Source organism: Podarcis tiliguerta (assembly GCF_965153285.1).
Source record: "Podarcis tiliguerta genome assembly, chromosome: 3".
Classification (NCBI taxonomy): domain Eukaryota; kingdom Metazoa; phylum Chordata; class Lepidosauria; order Squamata; family Lacertidae; genus Podarcis; species Podarcis tiliguerta.
The window spans coordinates 27,650,754-27,671,910 of NC_139536.1; the positions used below are offsets into that span (position 1 = coordinate 27,650,754).

Consider the following 21,157-nt stretch of genomic DNA (forward strand, 5'->3'; position numbering starts at 1 on the left):
ATGGGGGGGCAGAGCAGGGCAACCAGAAAGCTCAGCCCAGAGGACATCCAGGGCTAGATTTCAGCTAGCACAGTCCACTTGGTCTCCTTTTATTCTTGAAATGGTCACTCGCCTAGCAAATGTATAAACAGAAGGCTCAAATATGTGTGTGCCCCCAAAGCGCGCGCGGGCAGACAAGCGCGCGCACAGGCCCCTCGAAGTGCATCACCTCATCAAGAAAGAAGAATAATTTCCAGAAAATAAAAGAGAGGCCCCCCGCGCAATGAGCTTCCTTTCCTTCTTCTCCTTGCTTCCCAATGGGCTGCAGCCACATTCACACTGACACAGGAAAAAGCAGTTGGGGAGGTTTAAAATCAGAAAAGGCAGCGGGAGAAAAGAGGCACCACCAACACTTAGCAATTTGGGCAGCGCACGCAACAAAAAAATTATTTGAGCGAAGTCTCAGGTCATTTTCAAGAAACAGGCCAATGTTCTCTGGCTGCTTAATATACATGGTGTGGGAAATGGCAGGAAAACCCACAGCGAAGGGCTAGAGCCATAAAGAAAGGAATCCAAATTACCACTTAATGTCCATATGTATTTGGGGGCCAAGGTGGGTAATGAAATAAGGTACACTTCAAAGATAAGGTTTTAAACTTTATATAATGACCTCCTTTTTTTGCATCTCAAGTCATTTAAAAGGAGTGGGGGAGGGTATTAATAGAGACTTGCATGATGCAGTGGCTTTAAATACATATATATATTATTTACAGGTACTAAATAACTGTGTGGGCTGAGTAATTAAGCACCGTGAGGGAAAGCAGCAAAGTGACTGACCTTGGGTGACTTTTTAATATAATTAAGACCTCAACCTGAGAAATATCTGCAATATATATATATATATATATATTGCACACACGCATACCCTATACATACACACACACACAAAAATACCTTCTACACCTCTTTTGGAGCACAACTATATTAACTGAAAGGGGTTGGTATGTGGTACACTCAACACTCTTTCTTACGACAGTTATTGAAAAGGGTTTTGTTTTGTTTTGCCCTGTTTCACTCACCACATTGATCAAAGGTGGATTAAAAAGATCAGATCACATGAAAAGGTATCTGTTCTGATCGCTCTGAAAATGCTAAACTGTTTCAGTGTTAGAGATAAGCCGTGGTGGCGTGACTTGCTGACACAAAGGTCGGCAAGGGTTACCTCAGAAGTTTTAACGGCCTCGGAGCTAACATTTCCCGCCACTTTTTCGCGCCAAAACAGCAAACAGACGGGGCTGAGGAGAAAGACTTTGGGTTGCCCGCCCAGCGACAGCAAAGCAAGGCGGGGCAAAGCCAGTGGATGCGGCTGTCCTTTGCTGCAGCCTCTTGTTTTGCCAAGAGTTGGTTCCCCTCCGTGAGGGAAAGCAGCAGAAAGTAGATTTAGGAGTCTGTTGATCAGTTCATAGGCAGCACACAGTCACCCACCACCTTTCCCCCAGGAAATATTTCCTCACCTCTCCCTTCCAACATCCTTCTTATGGTTTCATAGTCCCATAAGAGGAGGAAGGGATGGGGGAGAAAGATCTCACCTCCAACCCCATCTGAAAAACAAAAATGCTTATTTACTTGTCCACTCAGGTTTCTTTTGTTGAGGAAAGGCAAAATTATCTCATGTACTACAGTTCTCCCTTGTGCTCCTAGACTGAGTTTTTATTGCTCATACCTACCCTTTAAGCAGCTGGAGTGCATTCCACACCACAACTAGCCACCCCTGTGTATAACTCAGGAATTAAAGAGTAACTCCTGCTGGAGGTAATAAGTAATAAAGGGCTTCTGTAACAGTGTGCATGTGTGATGTGCTTCCTTTCTTCTCCCTACCACCCAGCAAAAAGTAAGAGTTTCGGATGAGAACCTGAGAGGCCAGGGTTCAAATCCTTGCTTGGGCATGAAGCTTGCTGGGCGACCTTGGGCCAGTCACTCATTCTCAGCCTAGCCCACCTCACAGGGTTGTTGTGAGGATACAGTGGGGTAGGTCTGATTCAGCAGGGTTCTTTATACAGCCTTATGTAAATATGGGCTGTACATTTCAACTACCATTCTGGTCTTTTTAAAATTTATTTTTCGTCTTTCTTATTCTTATGCAGAAATGAAGTAGTTTCTCTCCTCCTCCCAGTTTGCATTGGTGAGTTGCACGCCAATATAAAAAGTCCCAAAGCAAAAACAGCCCTTGCAAGCAGTTTTATTTTGCTGATTTAAAATGTAAGTTTTATTATAATACAACACACTCTGAAACAAAGTAGAAGGGTTCCATCTTTGCACTGCATAATGCTTTGTTCAGGAAATCTCCAGGATTTTCCTAACATCCCAAGTTTTAGGGGCACGGAGTTACACAAGATCATAAATTAATCTGCCACCGAAGCAGAGCACACACCTGATATCCAGGAAGGCACAAGGGCTGGCTAGCTCCAGCTGATCCCACATTTGATTTACTCTGGGTTATTAAGATGTATTCTGAAATGTTTTGATAAGAAAATAGGAGTCAGCAGTTTGATTTGGAAAGCCTTTTGTTTCTGAAAACGGCCGCACTTTTAAAAGCCAAGGCATTTGTTGTTATTGTGGATGTTTCCATGATCCACCCTCTGCTGCACTGTTGTAGCTCATCAATTATTGTCAGTAGTTAGCTCTTCCTGGAGACAGTTGTGTGAAGTTCTTTAGACAGCCTGTCCACTCCAGGCCTTTAGCACCTGCAGTTGTGCCAGTCCAGGAAATTCATCTTTGGCAAAGGATTTTGAAACAACTATAAAGTCAGCAGCTCTGATTAAACTAGTCACCTAGGAGAAGCATCTGTCTTCAGCAGAGTCCTGGAGTCCTGCTGCACAGCAAACCTCCTGTTAGATCAGGGCCCTGCCATTCTTCCTATGTAAGGCCCTCCGGCAGCAGTCTTGGCTAAGGATGTTTATTTCATTGTTAATACATTCAGACATTAATGCAAGCCATGGCCCTAAATGCAGGCAGCTTGTTTTATGCTCAACTTCATTAACTTTATTCCTAACTCTGCTCCACCTGTCTCTGTCCCACACAACAATCCACACCACAATTTCAAATAACTAGAAAATGCAATAAATATGTCATATATATCCTGGAAAGGTTTATGATGTCATAGAGTGATATGAAACCCTAGTCTTATTCAGGGTAAAGCAACTGAAGAGACATGACTAATTTAGGTTCACTAAATCCAACTGGGATATTCAGAGTAGGATTTAGTTGACTGCCACTCACTAGGGCAAATCATGGCAAGTCTTTGTATTTCCTGCCCCCTCCCCATTATACAATGGCTTGCAAATTTGATAATAGTATCAAGAACCTAGTTATCAATTATTTTAAAAAATATAATAGCACAACTTTCATTATTTATAGCAGCATTTAAACATTTTCTTAATAGATCGGTAGTTTCTGATAAAGGCAACAGGACAGAAGGAATCATTATTGTCCTGTAACATATTAAGCTCCTTAATATGCCAAGCAGGAAACACCATCAGAGCACTCCTGACATATGGTTGTCAAGCCTCTGCTTAAAGACCTCCAAAGAAGGAGACTCCACCACACTCCTTGGCAGCAAATTCCACTGTCGAACAGCTCTTACTGTCAGGAAGTTCTTCCTAATGTTTAGATGGAATCTTCTTTCTTGTAGTTTGGATCCATTGCTCCGTGTCCGCTTCTCTGGAGCCGCAGAAAACAACCTTTCTCCCTCCTCTATGTGACATCCTTTTATATATTTGAACATGGCTATCATATCACCCCTTAACCTCCTCTTCTCCAGGCTAAACATGCCCAGCTCCCTTAGCCGTTCCTCATAAGGCATCGCTTCCAGGCCTTTGACCATTTTGGTTGCCCTCCTCTGGACACGTTCCAGTTTGTCAGTGTCCTTCTTGAACTGTGGTGCCCAGAACTGGACACAGTACTCCAGGTGAGGTCTGACCAGAGCAGAATACAGTGGCACTATTACTTCCCTTGATCTAGATGCTATACTCCTATTGATGCAGCCCAGAATTGCATTGGCTTTTTTAGCTGCCGAGTCACACTGTTGGCTCATGTCAAGTTTGTGGTAAACCAAGACTCCTAGATCCTTTTCACATGTACTGCTCTCAAGCCAGGTGTCACCCATCTTGTATTTGTGCCTCTCATTTTTTTTTGCCCAAGTGCAATACTTTACATTTCTCCCTGTTAAAGTTCATCTTGTTTGTTTTGGCCCAGTTCTCTAATCTGTCAAGGTCGTTTTGAAGTGTCATCCTGTCCTCTGGGGTGTTAGCCACCCCTCTGATCGGAGGATCGTGGGATGATTCTATGATTCTACCTTATGAAGTGGTAGTTTATAAAAGAGGAGTACACAGTAAAGAGTCTAACGTTTAAGTAAGGCTGCAAGCTGATTAATCCAGGTGATGGAACATATCTAACAAAAGCATGTGTCTTTGTATCCAGAGCTGACTCTCTCCAGGAGAGAGAGGGCTTGTGGACTTAAAAATTAACTAGTCATGTTTTGTAACTGCAAGTGTTAGCTCTGATTCCTTCTTTCCATCTGTGTTTCTTATTATTATGACTTTCAACATGTGAGAGTCCAAACCATGTGGATAAAGGTCCCCTGTACAGTTATGGGGTGCGGCGCTCATCTCCGCTTTCAGGCTGAGGGAGCCAGCATTTGTCTGTAGACAGCTTTCTGAGTCATGTGACCAGCATGACTAAACTGCTTCTGGTGCAATGGAGCACCATGAGGGAAGCCAGAGCGCACGGAAATGCCGTTTACCCCTTTACCTCCTAAGTAGACATGCATAGGACTGTACAACATTTTTATAAGCAAAGTTGTCATGATCTTGTGTTTCCCCATATTCCTGCTTTTATGTCTTCTGTTTTGCCTTCACCTTTATTTTAAGATTATCCATCTGCTCTGGGTCAAGAATTCTGGCCTTTAAAAAAAGAACACCTCTGCTTGGTTGAACTCTGCGTGCACGAACTGAGCAGCAGCTCATAATCTTGAATGAAATAAAAACAGCTTTCAAAAATACAGCTTTGCAAAAACATTGTACAAACAGAACAGAAAAAGCAGGAAAAGCAGTGATAAAGGATGAAACAGAGGGCTTATCCACACTTACCTTTCCTTGGCACTTTCTAGCACAGCCCATGCTTTGAAGATCAGCATTCAAATGCTCTCTCCCCCACCCCCCGAGCTTTCCTCATAAAAACCTACTCTTTAAAGCTGAATTGGAGCAAACGGCAATCTGCAGAAAACCCTAGCCATTTGCTCTGATTGCGTACTAAAGATTGTTTTCTTGTGGGAAAGCTCTGGGGCAAATACAATACTACTCAGACACGGAGCTTTAAAGTACAGACCAGTGCCTGGAAAGAGTGAGGCAAAAGACAAGTGTGGATAAGTACTGAGCAAGGTTGGGAAGAAGGTAGATATGGATCTACTGGTAGATCCATAGGTGATCTTGAGTAGATCAACAAGGGTTTCCAACTTCCAATTATTTAACAATAGCAACTAGAAAAAACCCTTTCTCACTCTAAGTTATGATAATTACGTAAACAAAGAAAATTTTGGTGGAGAACAGAAGCAGATTTTTGCCAGTCCAGTCCTACCATGTGCCACAGTGAAGCAACCTTCATGGAAAGGGTGGGGGAATGAAGGCAGGAACTGGAGTCTGAATCGGTACATTTTGCATTCTGTAGTTAGTGCAGAATACTGCAGCATGATCACTGACAGGGCTGTGATCCTGAAAGTATCAACCTCTGCTTGAAAATTTGCACTGGCTACTAATTTGCAACAAGTTCAAGGTTTTACTGTTAGTATATACAGTAGCACCTCGGGTTGCGAACGTGATCCATGTGGGAGGCACGTTCACAATCCACAGCATTTGCAACTCGTAGCGTGATGCGATTCAGTGCTTCTGCACATGCGCAAAGCGCGGTTTAGTGGTTCTGTGCATGCGTGAGCACCGAAACCTGGAAGCAACCCGTTACGGTACTTCCAGGTTTGGCGAGTCCGTAACCCGAAAATTCACAACCTGCAGTGCTCGCAACCCGAGGTATGACTATACAGCCCTTAGAAGCTTGGAACCAATTTACAGTGGTACCTTGGATCTTGAACGTAATCTGTTCCAGAAGTCCGTTTGACTTCTGAAACATTCAAAAACCAAGGTGCGGCTTCCGATTGGCTGCAGGAGCTTCCTGCACTCAAGCAGAAGCGATGTCTGATGTTGGGCTTCCAAAAAATGTTCGAAAACTAGAACACTTACTTCCAGGTTTTCAGTGTTCAGAAGCCAATTTGTTCATCAACTAAGCCATTCGAGGACCAAGGTTCCACTGTACTTGAGGGACTGCTTTGCTCTGCAAGTGGCTACATGACCAATTCAATCCACAGAACTTTCATCATTCCAAGTGCCATATAGTGTTGATTCTATATCCCTGAGGGGTTTATTTTTCAGTACGACAGCACCTATGCCTATTTACTTTAGTAGGCACCTTCATACTCTTTTATCTACTTTCTAAAAACTTTTTTATTTCAGCTATCAGTTACATAAACTTGTTTTTAAATTCTTGCTGATTTTATCTGCTTATTTTTGCTAACTATTTTCCTGTTTCATGTACACTGCTTAGAGATTTTATTATTGTTATTGTTTACTAAATTTCAGTACAATCCATGAAAGTTCATGAGAAGGTATCTTCCTATTCCAATCTTTCTCTGCACTCCTTTCCATCAGTGACACATATGCCGAGGTGCTCTCTTGAACAGAGCTGTGTTCATTTTCTCTCTTAACAATACAAACCACCAGGAGATTATGCAAATGGCACATTGGAAGTTTCAGTCCTTCTTGTCACCACACTGCTTACTACTAGAAGCATAAAGCTCCTAGACTTTTGGCTAAGAACATATCACAACAGCTTAGACAATGGCAACATTAGGATTGGGAAGGTGCTCATTTCCATATACTAAAGCCAAAACTCAACCACTTTGACTCCAAGGCTTCAGTTAATATTACAGAAGCTCAGGCAATGCCTAACAAGGCCTGGCATACTGGGTAGATATGGCTGGAGCAATCTATTCTACTGCCCTAGCTGAAAATTAATGTTCCTGTCGGCCTCATCTTACTGCATGCTGAATGCTTGGGGATTGAAATGCTTATCTGGGCCTTGTTTTGAATATTCATTTTAAATTATGACGAGGCTTCCTAGTTCTTCACAGCTCATTTTATTTGCACCATACTTGAGGATACTTGAATAGGGAACAGAGGGTGGTAGTTATTACAGAATAAGAAACATGGATTGGGCATGTTTGCCTCCCTTACTATATATGGTCCTAAACTTTGTGCTAACAAAGGGGAAAAATCTTGTTACACAGAACACTAGCAATTTATTTGGCCAGGGCTGCGTCCTATAGTGGAAGAAGTAATAATATAGACACACGTGCCCTCCTGGCCATATACAGAGTGCCTTTCACTCCTCACTAAAGATTTGCAACAACTCAGGAGTAAGGAGAAGCTAGAGCAGATGACATTGTTTCGTTTAGGATTGGTGCTTATAAATTGTTTTTATTGATTTTCTAGGTGTGCTATATTTTAATTGATTCCTTTAAATTGTTTTAGGAACTGTTTGTGTGTACACCCCCCCCCCCCCACACACACACAGAGAGAGAGAGTTTTATTTTATAAGCCATCTTGATTTTTTACTTTTAAAGATGGGATACATACCTTTAAAAACAAACAAACAAAATTCCTCCAAAGTAATTTGAGACACAGTACCTCTCTCTTTTTAAATTTAGCAGCATATGTTATGGAATACTCATGGGCAGTCTTTGGTTGCGGAATATGGTGAGACTTTACCATCCTCACACCAATTTCCTCAACTAAAGGTATAATGCTTTGAAATAAGACCTGGATAAAGGAAAAAACTCTCAGACAACACTTTGCAGCTTAGTGCCCACTCAAGAAAAGAGGCAGAATAAATCTTTTTTCTTTTTAAAGTGTGTATTGAAAACTAATTACAGTAATTGTTCTCTCTCCTACAGTTTGTGTCTACTGAGGGGTACCTACTTTGAAACTTGCCTTTCTCAGACATAACAGGAAGCTGCACTTTAAAACAGGTCTGGGAACCTCAGGTCTTGAACCAGAGGCTTAATTTGGCTCTCCAGGCCTCTCATTCCTGCCCTCATAACTCTGCCCAGGTCATTCCCCTCATCAGGCCATGCCCCCCAGCCCTGCTCCACACCCTCTTTGAATGCTTTTGCCTAGGTGGAACCTATTCTTAACTATAATGCCTCTTGCTTTCCTGGATCTAGAGATACATGTGGAATGTGTGCATAGAAACCTCTGACTTGTGTGTTGCTGGAATGCAGGCTATTGTATAAAGGTAAGAACCACATCCTTTCCTCTACCCGTTTTTCACTCTGGCCTTCTCTCCTTCTCTCACTTCCAAAGAGACTGATTTTCAGATCTTGCAGGTTCTGGTTTGCTATCTTGTTTCCTTATCCTATTTACAAATCAGCTTTTTTTTCAAATCAGTGAAGAAAGGCGGGAGAATGAACCAAAAACAAGAAAAAAGGAGAGGAAAAGAAAGTGAGGGAGTTGTAAGACACCCCCCCACCTCTCAGGGAACCTGACATGACTCTGTAAATAGAATGCAGTTCTTCACAGTGATCAAATTAGCTCTCAAGGAATCATCCTAAACATTCTACTGAGAAACTAAAACAGCTTGTCCTATTAGATTGTCTGTGGCAGTCTTTCTTTTGAAAGTGCTCTCGCCTGATCTGACCTCAGAGTATCAGTTTAAAATAGTGTAAGGAAGTCCTAGCAAGTCTAAGGTACACTTAGTGGTGAATAATTGAGTAAGGGAACAGTTCACCTTCGACAAATAAAGAATAGAAGTAAGGAAAGAGTCAAAATCATTGTGAAGAGGCTTATTGGGATTGTTCAAGCTGCAATATCATTATTGCGCTAACACACCATTCTAGCTTTCAAGAAAGGAGATGAGGGAAAGGAAACTCAAATCCTACTCTCTTTTGTAGGCATAATCCACCATCTGCATCCAGATTCACAAGCAGACTGCACCTGCCTGATGCACGTTCCTATAATTTTGTGACACTAGGCGACTGCTTCAATTGCCTAGTAGGTTGAGCCTCTCCTACATACAGCTAACAGGTGACTCGTATTTTCCTTTTCATGTCAGAAAACCTACAGGATCTTTGCTTTAATTTGATCCTTCATTTCTATTCCTAGGACTATGCTGAGTGCATTGAGATCAGTGTTCACTGAATGCATCTGTGTCAGAGGAGTGATAAATATATATATATAGATGTAACTAGAGAGGGAGAGAAATTTGGTTCACTTCACATTTAAATCCCTGGCTTCTAATTAGCTACTGGGCTCTCAGTTCAAGGTGCCAGTTTTGGTGTATAAAGCTCTATACCCCTTGGGACCAGGATACCTGAAAGACCATCTCACCTTTTGTATACCCAGTTGATCACTGTGCTCTGCTGGTGAGGGCCTCCTGCAGTAAACATTTTATCAGACAGTCTGTTCCACACAATATAGGAATCAGGCCTTAAATGTTGTGACAGCTACCTTTGGAATTCCCTCCCCTTGAACATCTGTTTCCCGCCACGGTGCTGCCTACTGAAAACCTTCCTCTTCCAACAAGCCTTTTAAGAGATAGCTTTCCCAGTCTGCAACTGTACTGGAATTGCTTTTAAGATGTTTCAAATATGCTTTTATTGCTTCATCTCTTGTTGTCCCACCCCCTGAGCTCCTATTGGACGAAGAGTGGGGTATAAATTTAATAGAAATAAAAGCATGTGAACCTAACCTAATTCACATATCCCAAAACAATATATGAACCAAAATGCAGCCCTCCTTTGAAATTTGCATTTCTCTGAATTTTGTTATGTTGGTCTCCAAACCAAAATATTTCTATGAAAATGTATTAGGGGGAAATGTGCATAAAAATGAATGTATTAGTGATCACAGGATACACACTGCATTATATTAGAGAAATTTGCTTGCAAAACTGTGTATATGAGGCAAAATTGCCTATAAATATGGTATTAAGGGAAATGTGTGCTAAAATGCTGTGAATTTTCATGAAGACTTAAAAAAGAATCCTGCAAACTGATGAAGAAATGGGACAAACTGGATTGGAGAAATGAGAAACTGGGAAAAACAAAAATTCACCCATCCCTATAGGTAACTGGGAAGATAAATATTAAGGAGTGGATAATATTGGCTCAAGTTCAGAAACAGCAGAGGGTTGTTTAAGTAAATGGAAATTTGCAAAATCTTAATTTGAAAGCAGAAATTATGAACAGCAGTAAGCAGCAAATTGAGAAGGGCAAAGAGATTGACATGTTAAATAATATAGATTCTAATATTGATTTCTAGCAATATGTGTGTGCTCTTTCTCTTCTATTGGAAAAATATGAATACAGTGAAAATAATGGATTTGTATAACGGTGTTTCCAGATGGGTACTTAATATTGCAAATGGATATTTTAGATATCACAAATGGATTGTTGGCAACATTTTTTTTTAATGCCAGATTTTCTGTGGAAAGGGTAAGTCCAGAGTAATGGGTGGGGGGAAGATTGGCTTCTATTCTGATGCCAACATTGTCATGTGGAAGCAGTGATAAACTTGCATACATTGATCACAAAACTTGCATACATTGATCCTATCAGGACACATCCTAAACCTATAAAACAGGCAAGCAATTTGATAAGGTAATGTAGATATCTTAAGTAAAATACCTGCTTTGTTCCCAGATTCCAAAAAGTTCTCTGATACCATTGATTTCTACAGAGTAAGCAACAAACTGTATTTATTGTACATTTTTAAACTTCCTCAGGACCTCATATAAGTTTTGCTATTGCTTACAGTTCTCAGTCATTGTTAGTGTAGTGTTTTTCAGCCAAATATTAGGCTTTCTTTTAAAAATGAGGAAGAGACCTCAGAGAAAGGTAAAACATCGTATAAATTAAGAACTTGTTTCATTAATAAGAAAAAAACAAAGAACTACTGTGCCGGTCTCTAATTAGATTCATAAAATGTACCAAACATTATGAAATGCTCTAATATTTCAAAACATGTCAGTGAATCAGGTGAGGGACTGGAACAAAATGTTCTGTTAGCAGTGCCCTTATTCAAAGTCAGCTTGAAGAGAAGCAGACAAATGCTAGTTTGCAAATCACATATCAGATATATGGGTATGATCATTTCCTTGGAAGTTTAGCTCATTTAGGTGTTGAAAAAATGTTACCTCTTTGCACGATTTTTTTTAAAAAATTGACTGATTGATAAGTTTTGCATTAGGTGAGGGATTAATTCCTGGGAGTATATTTTCATCAATGACATTATTATTGTTATATACCAATGTGAGCTACGGAATCGTTTGAATATTACTGTATTCCAAACTTGAGCTTCACTGAATAGCCCCCGTTTCTCTTCCAACTAGAAAAATTGACAATTGAATGACCTAGGTTTGGTAATCACAGTAGAATTCAGCCCCAGCAGATTCTTATTGGGAGTTAGATGCAAAATCATCAGGGATGAAGCTCTCAGAGATCACTGCTGGCACTGACTGTAATATCTGCCAATAGTAGTAGCTTCATCTTTCTAAGGACTCTTTTCACTCAGTTCAAAAGATTTGCTAAACCCCTGATTCCATTTTTGGAGCTCTCCAATTTCAATCCCATTTCCCCATACAACTGGTTATAATACATAAATGTACCATCATAATCCAGATTTGTGAAACAATGTGCACAATATACATTCTAAGCAAAAAAAAATATTTCATTTATTGCATCTTCCAGTAAAAGGCGATTTGTATCAGGGTAGCACTGTACTGAATTTTTACTTCTTCATTTTTTTCTCAGCACCAACTGACACAGGTTTTTAAATCAAATCAGAATCCATCCTGAAGCGGCACAGCCAAACTTAAACAATATTGTTTAAACGGATTAAGGGAAGTTACAAAGGTTTGAATTTCTGATTAACAAATGTGTAATGAGTACTATGAAGAAAAATGGGAATCGCCAAATGAGCACCTTTGCTTAATTGCAAATAGAGAACAATAACAAGTGCAAATACCTTCCATCTTAATGCCTTCAGCTTTGTTATACAACAAATATAAAGCAAGAATTTAATGAGAGGTTTATCTGCTGACTATTGTATCTTGGAGATTTATACAAGTTAAAAGAGTAAACGAAATAAGAACAGGAGTCCTAACAAAATCCTAATACTGTATGTGTGTTTGTGTGTGTGTGTATGTGTATATATATATATATATATATATATATAAAAAACCTCACAATAGTTGTTCATAAATAGACTATTGACTTTCACTGGGTTAAAGAGCTCATGTAGTGATTAAGTTTGGGAGGCATAATTGTTCTTGTCACGCAAACTCGGCTTGCAGTCAATATCTTTTTATCATATACATTTTTAATCACATATTAATAAACAAGAAGGTGTGTTTTATTGATGGTCGGATTAGATTATTGACCAACTCGACAACTCTGTACACCAATTCAGAAAATACAAACAAGGTCAACATGTAAAGATAGGGTAAAGTAGATCAAAGAATGTGCTTTTCCTTAGGTATTTGAATGATTCATTTATTTCTTTTCTGCTCAGCAACTCAATATAGTAAACAGTTTCAAGCTTTTTGTACACCTCCCCCCTGCAATATTTGGCCTTCATAGCAGAAGTAAAGCCTAAGAGTAAACTTGTGCAATAATTTAGATTACAGCCACCTTCAGAGAGAGGTTACAGCACCCTATTAAAAATCATCCTATAATACTGGAAGAGCAATATTTAAAGATTTGTGCACAATATTTAAAGATAAATACATTTTCTTCCTCATTCCAATATACATTTCTCTCTCTTTCAAATACACACGTGTATATACACAGACACACATATCGAGCAGCTCCCCATTAATAAGCCCCTATTCCTTATACCACCTATTGGAAAGAAGAATGAGGTGCAGCATGAAAAAGTAACAGATGGAATACAAATCGCCATGTGTGCTGTCCCATGCACACATCCAGGCTTCCCATGCTTCCTATAGAGCTCCTTTCCACCCACCCACATCCAAAAAACTCCTGAGGGTCGGGGGTTTTCTGAGCTGTGTGCAAAATAAATAAATTTTAGTGCTGATCATGAATGCATATGTTCAATTATTTCTGTTAGTGTCTTGCCTTGTTCTTTACAGCATTTCTAGTTGCTACCAGCCTAAAAATTACGGTACACTGAATACTGGAAATGAACTTTTGACAGATATAATGACTTTTCAGAAAATGACAGAATCATAACATTCTTCCTTTATATACAAATTTTGATCCAGCTAAAATTGGAAGAGGTCTAACCAAACTTTTCCAACACTGTCTTCTCAGATGGCTCTTAGGAAGGCTTCCATTATAATAGTAAAAAGGTAGAGGGTTTCCCCCCCTCTATATTATCTTGCTGGTACTGCTATATACTGTGTGGGCCACTAGTCAAGGGGAACACTTAAGATCTTTATATACCAAGGTAAGAAAAGGCTCGGTGTAATGACAAAGAAAGAACTACCAGTGTAGAAAGTTATTAAACATTACCAAGTAGCCCAAGGGCACTGTACTCTTGAATGGGGATCTTTTAAAAAGGCAGATGTGTAGAAGAGAAATGTGTACTCCATTAATACCATGAAATACAATAAGAAGGGAACTCAAACATAAATGGAGAGCTGGATTGCGCTGCACATTGCCACAATAAATATCCTTCTGACAGAAAACAAAAGGTGAAGCAGAAAGATATCCATGCCAAATGTAAGAGAGAAACCCACACATTGGATAAACTGTTCATCCTTGTTAGACTGTGATCCTTGTAATGCTGCCAAGTGCACTGAGAAAAACTGTGTTACAATTGCCAGTCATATAAGCTAAAGCTACCTGGAGGCACCATTAACTGGTGCCTTTCTCCTTGCCAGAAGTTGTCAAAGTTTTTATTTGTTCTGGCCAAGACATGCCGTTTTACTGCTCCATCACTTTCATTGGATATACATCTGCTACCCCAATATGCGTGTTTGCACACACCCCTTGCTCTTCCATCAAAATCTAAAATGAGTAAATAAAAAGAAAGATAGAAACCTGTCTTGGCGGGGGGAGGGAAGTGGGTAACAAACAGTGTAGTTTATAAAGGAGCTGCACGGATTTTTCATCTGGCAATTTCTGAAAGTAATACTGGGGAGCACAGTTGCAAGCCTTCCTCCTGCAGAGGAAGAATGAGAGTATTTTGCATGGCAAAAACTGACATGGTGATAGCTTCTCATCATCTGACAATCAAAAAAGGATGTTGCAGGAAGTCAAAATATGCTCAAAACCAAAGTCATAGAGTTCAGAAAAAGATTAGAGTGACACACAGCTGGAACTTCTGATACTGAATTGAAAGCTGCTGTTAGCCATGGCTCTGTTGATATGTTATATTTTTAAGACAAGAAGGCCAAAAGTACACATTATGTCATCCCCCTCCCCCGCCCCATGAAGCAAATTAGTAAAAAGAAAAGAAAGAAGGTGTTTAATCATTGCTAGTTCTATTCCTCCATTTGGGTGGAAAGATTCTACTGTAGATGCACAGCAGGCAAAAATGGCATATGGTGATGTTCCCCACTTCAACTTGCAAATAGATTCTATGTTTTAGTGTTCCACTGCTGAAACGAATTTTCTGCATGTGGAAAACTAGCATGTCAGGGAAAGATCTAGGCTAGGATACTATTATCATTATTAATTAGATGTATTAGTCACTTTTCCCAGTAGTGATGTATGGAGGTGAGAGCTGGACCATAAAGAAGGCTGATCGCCGAAGAATTGATGCTTTTGAATTATGGTGCCGGAGGAGACTCTTGAGAGTCCCATGGACTGCAAGAAGATCCAACCTATCCATTCTTAAGGAAATCAGCCCTGAGTGCTCACTGGAAGGACAGATTGTGAAGCTGAGGCTCCAATACTTTGGCCATCTCATGAGAAGGGAAGGCTCCCTAGAAAAGACACTGATGTTGGGAAAGATGGAGGGCACAAGGAGAAGGGGACGACAGAGGACGAGATGGTTGGATAGTGTTCTCGAAGCTAGCAGCATGAGTTTGACCAAACTGCGGGAGGCAGTGGAAGACAGGAGTGCCTGGTGTGCTCTGGTCCATGGGGTCACGAAGTCGGACACGACTAAATGACTAAACAACAAGAGTCACTTTTTACCAGGATCTCAGAGCAACTTATATTTAAAATCATAAACTTAAATGCAGTATACCACTAACAATTTATATAAAACATTAACATTCTCATACAAACACCTACAATTCTCTCTCTCTCTCTCTCTCTCTCTCTCTCTCTCTCTCACACACACACACACACACACAAAAGCAACAACAGCCAAAGGAAGCTTTGGCATCACAGTAACAGCAGAATAAAACCAGCTCCATCCATGAAAACCATGAGAGGGGAATGTAAGTCTATACCTTGACTTGAAAGCATGTCAGTGAAGGGGCCAGGTGGACCTCACAGGGAAGAGAATTCCACAGATGGGGAACAACAAATGAAAGGGCTAGTGAGTGGTTCGTGATAATGCTTCCACAGGTCATTTCAAGCAGTCCAAAGTAAAAGAGTTTAGAATACTTGAACTGGTCAAGTTATGCAATATTGATTTAATAAGAATTACGTATACGTAGTAAATAAGCCCTGTTATCTCAAACTTGGTTAGGTTTAGGCATAGATATCACAGATAATTGTGTAGCTTGTTTCTTCCCAATACATCCCTCTGTTGCACGTCATCATGGATGTTTTCTTACTCAAATGTGTTTTTCTTACTCAAACCATGTTTTCTTACTCAAACATCTGATTATCTCAATATTTTTTTATGACACTGGATCATTCACAGAAGTATATTAAATGGTGATGGTGTTAGGATAATGTATTAGTGTTATACCTGTCCTTAATCTGTGTGAGGTTCTTGATGGTATACAAAATTGCTGCAAAGGAACCAAGTCAATGAATTATTTATTCATTGAAGTTTCTAGCATAGTTTACACAAGAAAACAAAATGCATCAGAAGCTGATCCTGCTGAGAGTTGAATACAGTGATACCTCAGGTTAAGTACTTAATTCATTCCGGAGGTCCGTACTTAACCTGAAACTGTTCTTAACCTGAAGCACCACTTTAGCTAATGGGGCCTCCTGCTGCCGCCACGCCGCCGGAGCACGATTTCTGTCCTCATCCTGAAGCAAAGTTCTTAACCTGAAGCACTATTTCTGGGTTAGCGGAGTCTGTAACCTGAAGCGTATGTAACCTGAAGCGTATGTAACCTGAAGTACCACTGTATTACCTCTATAGTGGCAAAGGGACGTCTGCCACCATACCTGAGGGCAGCAGGCTAACTTAGAGTGTACAGACCAAGCCATGTGTTACACACATCTCTTGTTCCCCAACACCTCACAGCCACCACCTGCTCCCCAGGATCTGCCTCCTCAGTTGGCTGCTCCATTTGCCTAATGTTTGTGCTGGCCCTTGCCTTGAGATATATCAAAAACTGGAAAAACACATACTTACTTCAACCGAAGGTACATCAGGGCCACCCATCACTTCTGCAAGGCCAAGGGTAGCCCAGGACCTCCATACACATTGCCCAGGCTTGCGCTTTGGGGAGGTCACCTTGGTTTGACCTTAGCCCCTTGATCACTAAGCCCCAGAGGCGCACTCCACAGTCTCTCGAGACAGACGAATGCCAACAAAGAACACTTTACAGATCATGCTAATTCTGCTTTAAAAAGCGGTTTGGGATCGGGTGTGAGAGCTCTTTGAGGAAAGACATAGCTTATAGTATGTGGTGGCAGCTGTTTCCTTCTGGATCATGGCCTAACTCGCTTGTGGTGACATGACTTTTTGTAGGGAACAGCCTAGGGCACCTCACCCCAAACATTTTTTTCACAGCTACACAAGGTTGCGATACAGTTGCGAAATTACTCTTAAAACTTTAAAGATCTCTTAAAATCTCCATTAATGCCCGTCATATGAAACATGCAAATTGATAATAAACTAACTAATCTGATACAGTTTTACTGCATTTGTAAATCCTAGAACATTTTGTTTTTTTTTATTAAAAGTTGAATACGTAACGAGGTCCCTCACTACAAAAGAACAGAAAAGACTTTTATTCTCATTTCCCAAAAGTCCTTAATGTGACATCTGTCCCTGTACTGTCACCTGTTTTAAAGCTAACAAACGCATGCCATATAATACAAGATTTATAAAATTAAAAACCCACCCCTTTTAAGTAATATTCTTTAAATCTTACTTTCTGACAGTCCTACTATTTGCTCAGTAACTGTAATAGGCGTATTTTTCAGAAAATACTGAATAAAAACTGACAAGCTATCAGGGGAATCTGAATGCATAATTGATAGGGGCATAAATTAATATGATTAGGCCTTTATTGGGTGCCACTGCTGCCAAACCTACAAAAGGGGCATGGAATAAAACATGGCTATGTTCTCAGTGCTGATAGGCATCAATATGTAATGCATATTATCTCTAGCCTTCTCATGTAGTCTGCTTATGACAGCACTCAACCTAATTGAAATTTTTATCTTTCTGTTGCATACAGACAGTTCTGACTAGCTTCTTGCATGGTAGCAGAGAGAAAATCCAAATGACCCAAATGAAGATTTCTCTGTGGAGGTTTTGCATCCTTTCTGCAAATTACTTTGAAAAAATGCTTTTCAGTTTTCTGTGTGCTTTTTATTTTAAAGAAGGCATCTACACAAAGCTGCATTTCAGAACATTTGGTTTGCCTTATCCTGTTAAAAGTGAGCCCAACAATGCTTTCCCCATGGAAGACAGGCCCAAGGAAGAAATAAGATTTATCCAGAAAGCTATGTATATCCTATATTCCCGATTATAGTCTTGACACCTTAACTCCAGCTGCATTGTTTTTGTGCTTAGGGAGTACTGTTATAGTGGACTAGGGGTGGGAGACAAATTTGACTCAGTTTGCATTTAAAGGTGAACTTATCTAATTTACATTTTCCAAAACATGTAAACTGAAACACAGGAATATTTGGACATTTTCCCTTATCTGAATTTTGCAATGCTATTCTGCAGCCCTGTGTACATAGATGTGTACACAGACATGGGTAAAGTGTGCATATAAATGCATATATTAGGGGAAATAACATACAAAATGCATCATACACGGGGAAATTGCTTTGTAAAAATGTGTATATGGGGGGGGGATCACACAAAAATGCTGATAAATTATCATGAGGAGCTAAAAAATTTTAGCAAACTGATGCAGAAATGTGAAGAATTGATCTTTATATTGGAAAAGTGTGAAACTGAAAAACGAGAAATTTAATAAATAAGTAAATAGCTTTAGTTAAAGAGATAGCGCCATTGTTACAATTAATTAGTTCACTCTGGAAACTTTCACTATAAAACTGGCTGAGGTTTTAGATACCTATGATTAGAAATGAAAAATACATATTAAAGTATAAAAATACACAATATAAAGAGCTTACACTGGGATTGTTTGCACCAGCCTAAATAATCTTTTATCAGTTTCTATACAAGTCTAAACTCAGCAGCTGACAGCATGAGCGAATAATTAGTATGTTCCATCTAAAATTAATTCCGAAGTAGACCTCCCTATTACATGGAAGATAAATCCTTTACTGCCTCACTTACCGTTTCTAAATGCTAACATTTGTTTTTTAAAGTCTAGTTATCTCTTTTGCTGAAGAAACATAAAATCATTTTTACAAACCCTTCAAAATGCTTACCTCGTCTAACAAAAACGGGGAGCCTCAGGCAAGCGGGGAGGTGGGGAAGGGCAAATGCGACCCTCCAAGCCTGGCTGTTTGGCCCTCGGGACTCTACCCCAGGTTGCATCGCCCTTGCCACCACACCTACTACTGACCCTGCTTCACACCCTCAATGACTGCCTTTGCCTGACTGACTTCTTTTCCTGAATGACTTCTTTGAACTTCTTTGCCTGACTGACTTCTTTGAACTCTGACAAGGCCTCTTGCTTCTCTGGGTGGAATATAATAATAATTAATAATAATAATAATAATAATAATAATAATAATAATAATTTATTTGTACCCCGCCCATCTGGCTGGGTTTCCCCAGCCACTCTGGGCGGCTTCCAACAAAGATGAAAAATACACTAAAATGTCACATATTAAAAACTTCCCTGAACAGGGCTGTCTTCAGATGTCTTCTGAATGTCAGGTAGTTGTTTATCTCTTTGACATCTGATGGGAGGGCGTTCCACAGGGCGGGTGCCACTACCGAGAAGGCCCTCTGCCTGATTCCCTGTAACTTGGCCTCTCACAGTGAGGGAACTGCCAGAAGGCCCTCGGAGCTGGACCTCAGTGTCCAGGCAAAACGATGGGGGAGGACAGAGAGGATTAACTAGCTGACTATACAAAGGTAAAATGTAAAATAGTTGTTCCACCCACTTTCACCTCTGGCCCCTCCCACCACTGTTGTGTGGCCCCTGGAAGGTTGCCCACAAGGGGAGGTGGTTCTTGAGCTGAAAAGGGCTCCTGACCCCTGCTTTGGAATAAAACACATTGATGCATTTGTTGTGCTTGCAGGTTATTTCCTTTCTGCTAATTTACCACTTCCCAACATTCTAAGGTGCAATCCCATAATAACAAACTGTAGGTCATCCATAAATATTATAAGTCTGCCTGTGCTTTCAAAATTGCTCAGAGAACAGGGGTATCTGCACCTGTAATTTTCCAGCAATTTGTATAGCTCATAATATATAAAATACTTGCATTTTACACCTGCCCTTGGCAGTTATAAATTTAAAATATACGATAAAACACAATGGGCTTTCTTTTGTGTCATAACCAAAAAGGTCAGGGCATTTTATTGTGTCTTAAACAACATGAGTGTTGATATTTTGGAGCAAGACCATGAAAACTAATGGTTCATAGAGCTTTCACTGTAACCCCTTGAAAAACTTTAAAGTTCTTTAGAGCTTTGGTGGTAAAAATATTTTTAAAAATTCAATTAAAAGCCCATGACAACCAAAATCAGTTGCCTGAGGTGGCTGCATCAGTCTGCCTAATGGTAGGTCAGCCCAGTTACTGAAGATCCATCATATATACATATACAAGGTTGTATCTAATGTAGGTAAGGTAAAGTCACTTAGCATAATAATTGTTCTGCGGGCAAAATGATTTGCACCAGTGGAACATTGTTGGGCAAAAAAAAAGGGGGGGGGGGTTACAAGCACTTTGCTTATAATTTCGTTGCACAACAGATTGCTCAGTCTGTTTCACATTGCATTTCCATTAGTGCAACTGCTGCATTAGCTCTTCTGTTGCACAACATTAAGACTCATCCATATGCTAGTGCAAGAGTCCTTGAACTAGTAGACAAGAGAACACTGGATACAGCCCACAGTTTTTAAGGACAGTAAAGCCATAGGGGGAAGTATCTGTGACATAAAGACACATACACAAATCTATGGACCTCACCTAGAGCTCCAGAAGATTGCCCTTTCTGCCTTATGCCACATAATACACCCAAAGTTATCCACCTTTGGTTAATAAACTTAAATGAGTCAAAATCTGCAACTTAAGTGCATGTCATGAAATTTTGTTCGAAAATCTCATTCTCAGTGTTAATATTTTCTCTCCATAGGGCCTGCTGGGAAATTTCAACATTGTGACAAATCCATAATATCAAAGTGAAAGATTTTACATGTTAGTAAAATACTCTGCAAGAAGCCATCCTTTTGCAAAGACCATTTATCATTTATGGAAAGTTGCTGAGTAAATCCTTTTGACTTTGCACCATCACATTCATCCTTGTTCCAACTAATGTAATTCAAACATAGTATTGATATTTCTCCCCAGCTTTTTAGACTGTGGGGGAAGGGTCCATCTAAAGCTGGTGTCACACTGTGTTTGATGCAAGTAAGTTTCATATTTGTCTCTTTATAGAAGTATGCAGAAGATGTACTTAGCCATATTGATCTTTGAGGAAATGTGGACAAGGTAGATAATGTGAAACTTTTATTGCCATTACTGACTGTTGCACAGGCTCTGGAAATTTTTCCAGTTATTTAACTAGATTTGTTGCAGTACTTTTTT

The 21,157-nt window shown here is 40.0% G+C and overlaps 1 protein-coding gene and 1 long non-coding RNA gene across 2 annotated transcripts in view; one reads left to right on the forward strand and one right to left on the reverse strand.

Moving 5' to 3' along the window:
• ESRRG (estrogen related receptor gamma) overlaps nucleotides 1-21,157 on the reverse strand; it is a 545,323-nt gene that overhangs the window by 477,993 nt on the left and 46,173 nt on the right. The window lies entirely within an intron of this gene.
• LOC310674314 lies at nucleotides 1,731-20,794 on the forward strand. The gene is made up of 4 exons (XR_014509520.1): nucleotides 1,731-1,791; nucleotides 9,035-9,167; nucleotides 17,650-17,723; nucleotides 20,706-20,794. It is a non-coding gene; the product is annotated as an uncharacterized lncRNA (long non-coding RNA).